This window comes from Sesamum indicum, linkage group LG5 (genome assembly GCF_026168435.1).
Source record: "Sesamum indicum cultivar Baizhima isolate 11 linkage group LG5, ASM2616843v1, whole genome shotgun sequence".
Taxonomy (NCBI): Eukaryota; Viridiplantae; Streptophyta; class Magnoliopsida; order Lamiales; family Pedaliaceae; genus Sesamum; species Sesamum indicum.
The window spans coordinates 5557879-5563878 of NC_142661.1; positions in this window are offsets into that span (position 1 = coordinate 5557879).

Sequence of the window (6000 nt, forward strand, 5' to 3'; positions counted from 1 at the left end):
TGTTTTACACAATGATGGTTATTTATTTGCAAAAAATAAAAATAGTTTTATTTGATGATTGATAATAACTATCATCTGCTTGGTACATTGGTAAAAGGTCTTTATATTCTCCAAGAGTCTAATTGGATTATGCCTGCCCAACATAAACAAAAATTAGGTAATCATGAAAATGCACAGTTTCGGCATGCAAAGTTAGGCCATATCTCAAAAGATAGGATGAGAAAGTTAGTAAACTCAAACTTGCGAATCCCATCTAAAAGGGAAAATGACCAAGAAGCATTTTGTTGGACAAAGTGCGCTTGCCAACAGTCTTTTTGATTTGATCCATACAGACATTTGTGGATCATTAAATACTCCGGCTAGAGGAGGATTCTCGTACTTCATAACCTTTATCAAACTAACCGTAAAATTAAAGTCCTTCGGTCGGACCAAGGTGGAGAGTATTTAAATGGTGAGTTCATTGAGTATTTAAAGAAAAATGGAATTCTCTCTTAATAGACTTCTATTGGAATGCCACAACTGAATGGCGTGGCTGAAAGGAGGAATCGAACCCTGTTGGACATAGTTCTATCCACATGACTTTTACGGAATCTCCCCCTTCTCTCTAGGGTCACGCTCTTGAAACGATGGCTTAATTACTTACCATGGTGCCATCTAAAACAGTGCTCCAGACGCCATATGGGATATGGCAAGCCTACGTCCTACAAGTACTTGAGAGTGTAGGGTAGTCCCGCATACGTCAAGAGGCTAGTGGGCAGCAAACTAGACTGGAGGTCTAATCTGTTCAAGTTTGTCGAATATCCAAAAGGAACTGCGAGATACTACTTCTATGATCCATCTAAGCAAAAAGTTTTTATCTCAAGGAGCATTGTGCTCTTGGAAAAGGGTTTTTCTGCAGATACTCGATGCAATTTGGTACAACTTAAGGAAACAAGTCAAACACCCCAGCAGAACAAAAGAACATTTTGAGCCTATAGTTCCCACTAATCCTCGTAGGTCAACCAGGGAATCGCGACCACCTAATAGGTACAGATTCTTGGGACTATCTAGTCAATTGGATAATGATCTAAGGACGTACTGAGAAGCGATGTCGGTCATCGATTCAGAAATGTGGCTTGAGGCCATAAAATATGAAATGGACTCAATAGGTTCAAATAAAGTTTTAACCCTCGTACACCCACCTAAAGGTGTTAAACCAGTTGGGTGCAAATGGGTCTACAAATACAAGCTTGGAGCTGATGGAAAGGTTACAATCTTCAAGGTTGGGCTTGTGGAAAAGGATACACTCAAGGACTTGGGATTGATTTCGAAGAAACCTATTCGCCCGTAGACATGGCCAAGTCCATTCGGATTCTGCTTGCCATAGGAATAAGGTCTGACAATGAAATATGACAGATAGACGTGAAAACGACATTTCTCAACGGTTTCGTTGAGGAAGAGGTCTACATTGATCAGCCGGAGGATTTCACTTCCCATGAGAAGAACAGAAGGCCTATCATCTCCAAATGTCAATATATGGCCTCAAATAAGCTTTCTAAAGCTGCAACACACGTTTTGATGAAGTCATACGGGGTTATGATTTCAGCAAGAATGAATTTGATCCTTGTATATTCAGGAAGATCAGTGGGAGCGCAGTTGTGTACGTTGTGTTTTATGTATATGATATCTTACTCATTGGGAGTGGTGTTAAGATGTTAGACAACATTAAAGCATGGTTGTCCACATAATTTTCTATAAAGGATATGGGTGATCCTCTTACATTCTTGGCATCAAGAGTTATAGGGATAGATCTAGAAGGATGTTAGGACTAACCCAATCCTCATATATTGAGAAAGTCTTGAAGAGATTCAAGATGTAGAACTCAAAACAAGGATTTCTTCCCATGAGCCATGGGATTAAGATGTCCAGGAAGTAGTCTCCCAAAACTGATCAGGAACTTAAAAGGATGTCGAACATCCTTATGTTTCCACCATAGGAAGCATTCAGTATGTTGTCTAGTACACCAGGCCAAATGTCGCGTACATTTTGAGCGTTACGAACAGATATCAGGCATGTGCCAGGGAGGCGCACTAGAGCGCAATCAAGACAATACTTAAGTACCTGAAAAGGACTAAAGATGTGTTCTTGATTTACGGTAGTGGAGAATCGATATTGGAAGGCTACAATAATGCTAGCTTGCAATCGGACGATGATGATGCCAACTCTCAATCGGGTTTTGTATTCAAGCTGAATGGTGGTGTGTACCAAGTACGATTCCACAACGGCTTCCAGCATGAAACCTGAATACATAGTAATTTCGGAAGCAGCTGAAGGAAGCGATTTCGATGAAAAAGTACAACCAAGAGTTGGGTGTGGTACCTATAATTGTTGAGCTCATAGTTATCTTCTGGTATAACAACGGGGTAATAGCACAAGCAAAGAAATCGAGATTTCATCACCGTTCTAATCATATTCTTAAATGCTACCATCTGCTTAGAGAGATGGTGAGCATAGGTGACGTCAGGATAGACCGAGTCAGCTCAACAGAAAACACAGTGGATCCACTTATTAAGCCAATGTCTCAAATTGCCCATGTTGGGCATCTAGACGGGTTTGAGGTTGATGGTTTATTTATTTAGGTCAAGTGGGAGATTATTAAAATAAGTGACTTGAAAGATAATTGGATTGGAATGTTTGTAATCTATCTAGGCAATGACTCGATCTTATGTAATATTATTCAATAAACAAAATGAGTTTTCGCTTTTGGCATTTCTTTTGTTTTGCTCATTACATTTATGTTTGCACTTCTTTCAAACATCACATCAAAGCCCACAGACCACATTGAACAACTGTGCAATAGTTAGAAATGTTTATTAGATGGCGGTCATGAAACCAACTATTTAGGGTTTGGTTAGAAATATTCCGAATCAAGGACCTCAGAATGGGCATCGAAGTGTCCTATGGAGACTTCCATTATGAGTCACATTCATTTGATGAGTTATGTGTTTCATTAGGGGCAGACGTGGGAAGTTAATGGTGATCTTAATGGGTCGATTAACTCACGGGGATCGTCATACGGAAGCCTTGGAGGCTTGGTCGGTATGACTTGAGTCCCTAGCTTCGATAGTACGGGACCAGTCCTCAGACTTGAGGAATCACGACAGTCACGTGCATGCGATGACTGTATCATAGATTTGTGTGAGAGGTGATCATAGGCCTTGTCTTGTACTTTCAAAGTATGTAGAGAGGACGGTTAGTTCCAAGAAGAGGATCAATCTCCTGTCAAAACATGACAAAAGCATCTCGTATGCACTTGGAGATGTGTTAATGCTCTAGAAACCTGCGGCCACAGTCATTGGTCAAATAGGAAAAATAGGTTCCTCGTTCGAGCAATTTGACGTGACGCGACCTTAAGTATTATTCATAGACACGTAGTCTAGGATGGGAACTGACACCCAATTCCATGTTGTAGACTATGGCCAGGAGACGGTAGATGGAATGACCGTACTCGTATAGACTCGTGGCCTAAAAGCTCACATGGGTATTCACCTAGTCTCTAGTGTCATGGACTGTTGCTAGAAGGTCAAAATGATGATAGGCTTTCTTGCTCAAGGATTGATCAATAATTATCAATTAATAATAATTAATTAATAATAATGGTGGACACTAGCTCAAGTCTAGCTGAAAGGTGAACCTATACAGTCACACATAAATCACTAAGAAGGGACGAGTAATTAATGGAGAATTAATTTCATAAGCAATTGAGAGGGATCCATTGGATGGATAAGCTCAAGGATAAATTATTTGGATTAATTTAAATTAGCCTTGTCCTTAGCACTTAATAAGTTGGACTTATTATTTAGTAAAGGCTTATTGGGTTCATATATTTAAATGGATTAACTTTATGATGGACTCATTAGATTTAATTAAGATTGATTGGGCCTTGTATTTTAATTAATTAAAATAAGCCCCATCACCATTAATTATCTTGGTGGAAATGATTTGGAAAGGAAAATATTGAGTATCAAATTTACTTTTGGAAAGTGTCATGTTAGTGATTCTTTATTTCGAATAACGGATCTTATTAACTTATGGATGGTCAAATGAACCTAAGCATATTTTATTTCATCCGTAAAAGGTATATATATGTATATTAGTTATTTGGAATAACTAATGAATACATAAAAAAGCAAGAAAATAATTTCCTTCTCTCCAATTCCACCTCTCGGCCTAACCCCCTCTTGTACACACTTGGTGTGTTTTTTCTCGTCAATTTTTTTCTAGCAAATTAAGCTGAGGAATCTCAAGTTCCGGTGTGGAGTGGGCGTATCTTTAGAAGGTTTCTACGTTGAAGCCTTTCGTGAACGGAGTAAACGAACAAGGTTCAAAATAAACAAATGAAAGGTTATTCTGGATTTACATTTATGTACCTCTTGTTTCATTCAACCAATAGCTCTATTAATTTTATTATTGTCGTTTATTTTATTAACTACATCGAACTCTCTGCAACTCCAAGGGTACACCCCTTGGAATTATGGTCTCATTGCGATTTGGTTTTATTTACGCAATTTATTTTAACCGCTTCCACTTGTGCGTTCCCGGGCCGATCCACTTGCAGTTTCCAGTGCCCTTTCACCATTACCCAAATATGGTCTCGCGAGTCGTGGGACATTTGGAATAGAAGGCAAGCTGCATTATCGCTATGAACAACGGAACACGGTCGTTGTTTCCCTATCTCATGAGTCATGGGGAGTGACAATTGAGGTGTGATTTGGTAGATGGGTCGGGCTTAACACCGGTAGCATAGTTCATTTGGAGTCCTCGGGACAGTGTAAAGAGGTGAGACAAAATATCTTGGGAATCTCATAGAATGAGAATCGCATTGGTTGCCTCCCAAAAAGCATTTTCCATGTGAATCATAAAAGTGGACATGGTAAATTGTTCTTGTGGATCCCATGCCCACTAGGAAGGGATGTACAGAACTCCACTCAAGAGTGGTGGGATTTTGTTGAAATAGTGGGATAATTGAAAGACTAAAAGACCAAGTCTTAACACAAAATAATATTGGAATAATCTACTTATTCATTCTACTCTGCGTTTAGAACGCATGTCTTAGAAACATTTTCCAATTCATTTTTTGAGATTTATTACATTAAATGGAATGCAAAGAATTAAATTGGCTGAAAAAATCGAAGGATTGTCCTCGATTTTCAAACCTGGTTTATGTCATGGTTAAGCCACTTCCATCAGACTTGTGAATGGAGTCCTTACTAAAAAAGAACGTTGACTGAAGGACCGTACCAGTATGGACTCAGAAATCCAATGCTCATACGGAAATTCAGATAATCTCTAATGCCATGGACCAATGCTACACAGCCACCTATAGTGACGGGCTTTCTTGATTAAGGGTTAATCAAGAAATACTAATTAATAATATTATTAGACACTATCCCAAATCTAACTGAAAGGTGAACTTAAAGAATCACACACAATCACTGAAAATGAGCATAGAATTAATTTAGAATTAATTCCATAAATAATTTAATTACTTACAAAGAGGGATCCATTGAATGGAAAAAGGCCAAGAATAAATTAATGGCATTAATATATATTTGGTTTGTCCCTATAATTTAATAAGTTGGATCTTATTAAGAATAAAGATAATTTGGGTTATAAGTATTTAATTAGATTAAATAGAAGTTGAGCTCAATTAGATTGGATTTTTATTAAAGATTTAATAAAAATTCATTTGCTTGTATTTTTATAAGGGTAAGAATTGTTCAAGCTCAAATATTTTGAGCCAAGGAAAATTCCATGGAAGGAAATAAATGGCTAGCAAATTGCAGTTTAGGAAAGTTCAATTCTACCCATTTTTGGGGATCTCTTTATTTGGAATAAAAGAAATATACCTTGTAGATAATAGAATATATTTAGAAATATTCTTAATTATCTAAACAATATATATATATAATATATATATATGAAATTTAGTTATTTGGTAAATAATTATGATGATCATTA